Here is a 3592-nt window from a genome sequence, read left to right as displayed (position 1 = left end):
CCAGAGCGACTGGGAGAGAGGGAGGGACCTGGAAGGCAAAGGTTTAGGCTGTCAATGCCTGGAGCCACAGCAATATCCCCAGGCACATCTCACACCTCCCCCAGGCCACAGTCCAGCAGGGCTCGGGCCTGACTTCACCAAAAGCAGAAACAAGCAGGAGGGCCGGGCAGAAAGTCCCTGAAGCCTCCCCGGGGCCTTCCCGCGGTGCTGCCCACAGAGCAGGGCTGGCTGGAGGCAGCAGCCGCCCCTCGCTGTCCCCGCGGCGATGCAGGGCTGAGCCCCCCTCCGGAACCCCCGCAACCCTCACGCAAAGCCAGGCACACAAGACCGACTGAAAATGAGGGAGCATCCGTGCGGGGGGCTGCGTGTTGTGTGTGCCCCCCTTCGGGTCTGCTATCCCCAAACCCTGGGGAAAAACAACCCGTGGCTGCAGCCCCGGGGAAAACTCCATCCCCAGAGCAGCCTCCAGGGCCGGGGGAGCCCAAACCAAGGCAGCAGCCCCATCCCTAGAGCCGGAGGAGCCCCCATCCCCGGAGCAGCCCTCAGAGCCGGGTGAACCCAAGCCAAGGCTGCAGCCCCTCTCCCACGGGGCAGCCCCCATCCCCAGAGAAGCCCCCAGGGCTGGGGGCAGCCCCCACGGCCAGAGGAGCCCAAACCAAGGCTGCAGCCCCCATCCCCGGAGCTGCCCCCAGGGCCAGGAGCAGTCCCCAAGGCCGGGAGCAGCCCCGCTCCCCCTGAGCAGCCCCCAGGGCCGGAGCAGCCCAAAGCAACGCTGCAGCCCCGCTCCCCTGGAGCAGCCCCCAGGGCCGGGAGCAGCCCCCATCCCTCTGAGCAGCCCCTATCCCCGGCGGAGCCCCAGCCAAGGCTGCAGCCCCGCTCCCCCGGGCCGAGCCGGGTCTGCCCCATCACCGCCCCCCGCCCCCGCGGGCCCGGGGCCGCCCCGATGCTCACCGGGGAGCGGGGCTGGCCCGGCCCCGCCGTGCGAGGGGAGGGGGCGGCTCGGGGACCCTCCCGAACGCTCCGCGCCGCAGCGGCGGGGGGCGGGAGCCTCCCCCGGCCGGGGGAGCCGCTGCTGAACGGGGGAGTGGGGGGGAAGAACCGCGAATAAATCCCCGCCTAAATCCCCGCCCGCCGCTGCGGTGCCGGTACCGGTGTCGGTACCGGAGGATGCGCTCACCCGGCCCCGCTCGCTGCTCGGTTCGCGGCTCGGCTCGGCTCGGCTCGGCTCCGGCCGGCCCGGCCGCCCCCCGCCCCGCCGGCAGCGCCGCCCCCCGCACCGCCCTCGCCGCCTTAAAGGGCCCCGCCCGCCCCGCCGCCCCCGCCCGGCGCCCCGCGGGGGGACCCCGGGGACACCGAGACACCCCCGGCCAATGAGGGGACACCGGGGACACCGAGACACCCCCGGCCAATGAGGGGACACCGGGGACACCGAGACACCCCCGGCCAGTGAGGGGACACCGAGGACACCGAGACACCCCCGCCCAGTGAGGGGACACCGGGGACACCGAGACACCCCTGCTCGGCACGGGTGGCCTGGGGCTGTGCCTGCCAGAACGCCCCGAATAACACGGGCACCCCAAATCCTCAGGAAAAGCCCTTAATCCTCGGACAGGCTCGCCAGCCCTCCTGGGAGCGCTGCGAATCTTTGGGCAGCACCCCAAATTTTCAAGGTGCCGAGTCCTCAGGTCGCCGAGATGCTCGAGATGCACAACTCGTGGCAGGGCACCCCCGTGCTCTGAGGAGGGGCTGCAGCCTTCCCTCACCCATCCATCACCCAGCATTTGTCCTTGCAGTGCCCAGGGGAGGGAATTGGGGTGATCCCCCCACACCCATGTTCCCAGGGAGTGTGACTGGAGTGGCTCCAGGGGGAGTTTTGGGGTCTGGACCCCCTGCCCACCTTTGTCATGCTTATGATGCATTTTGGGCACATCTCAGAGCACTTTCCCTGCCAGGACAGACTGAACCCCAGGACAGGGTGTGTCAGGATGGACCAAGCCCCAGGACAGGGGAACTGAAGCCCAGAGGGGTTTAAGGGATGGATTTAGGGGTCACACTGCCTCTGGGACCCTGCACAGCCCCCCAGCCTCCCCATGGCATGTCCATGCAGGGATAGGGATGAGTCACCATTAAAAAAAAAAAAAGGGGAAAAAAAAAAGGATTTGCAGGAGGAACAAATCCTTTTCACTTCTGTAAAGCACCTGTAGGATTAAGACAATGCTGGTTATATAAGAGGTGGAGAAGGGTGGATTTCAGCATTAGTGTTATTATTAATATTTATTTATTATGCTTCCTCACCGTCCCATCACCCTGACAGGGATATTCTGGGGAGATTTGGGGAGAGGCTGGTTAGGGGGAGAAGAAGGAGATTTGTTGTAGGGCTGGTGCAGAGTGATGCACCATTTGCTTTTTCTTCCCCCAAAGCAGCAGAGGCCAAAGTGGACAGTGAAAAAGCACAGCTGGGACAGGGATGGTTGATCTTCTCCATTACGGCTCATTTGTGATGATTTTGGGTGGATTCTCTCCCTCCTGCTTCTGGCTGGTCACATTTTCAAAGCCAGGCCTTGAGCAACCAGGTCTGGCAGAAGGCTCCCTGCCCATGGCAGGGGCTGGAATGAGATGAGCTTTACGTTTCCTCCCAACCCAAACCATTAAACGTTTCTGGCATTCTGTGATTCCCTTCCCAGGGGCATTCTGGGGGTGAATGGATGCTCACAGAGGGGCTGGATCCCTCTGCTGAGTGCAGGTGACCCTGGGCCACCCACCTTCACCCACCTCCCACAGCAGCTGACAACGCGTTTCCACTCCCCTCCCTTCCCCTGCTGCCTCCTCTGGAAAGCCTCTCTCCCATTCATATCCATTTTTAAAGAAAACACACAATCAATAGTCTCTCAGGCTGGAATTTCATTAAGGTTTTCATTGCACTCGCGATCGATTGGCAGCAGGGCCGGGAGCTGCACGGAGCTGATGCTGAGCCCTGCCTGCTCTGGGACCTCCCAAACCATCCTAAAGGGAAAGGGCAGTGCAGAGAGGGTCTGGCTGCTCCCATGCAGGCAGCAGAAAGCTCAGCATCCCAGATTTTACTGGATTTTACCATCACTCAGAGCAAAACCAGGAGCCCAGGGAAGGGCTGGGATGCTGGGGTTTCTTTCATGAGCCAAAACAAAGGCTTTGGTGCACAACAGGCTCTCTCCTGCCTCCCCTCCATGGGATGCTGCTTCTTCCAGGATGTGTAAAACCAGGCTGGAATGCTTGGCCTTGCTTCCATCAAACACGGGGGCTGCAAGTAAAGAACACCCAGAGCTCTGAGTGTGGAAGGGCACGCTTTGTTCCGCTGCCGGTCAGTCACTTGGAAAATCAAGTGAAAAATCCCAACCTCTAAAAGGGCTCTGTGGGCTAATTTTAGGTCTGGGCCTTGACCAGAGACATTTACAATAATTGCCAGGGTGAAAGTTTAACTTCTCCCACCACTTTTCTCAGCAATCCCCAAGGAACTGCGTTCTGCTGTGCAAGGAGCATCCCTAGGCCAGCTCCCCAAATTGCCTTTTTAAGGCTTTTTTTTTAAAGCCAAACCCACAGGCTGCCTTCAACAGGA

This window comes from Ammospiza nelsoni, chromosome 21 (assembly GCF_027579445.1).
Source record: "Ammospiza nelsoni isolate bAmmNel1 chromosome 21, bAmmNel1.pri, whole genome shotgun sequence".
NCBI lineage: Eukaryota > Metazoa > Chordata > Aves > Passeriformes > Passerellidae > Ammospiza > Ammospiza nelsoni.
The sequence above is the reverse complement of the archived record's forward strand: the minus strand, read 5'-3'. Positions refer to the sequence as shown.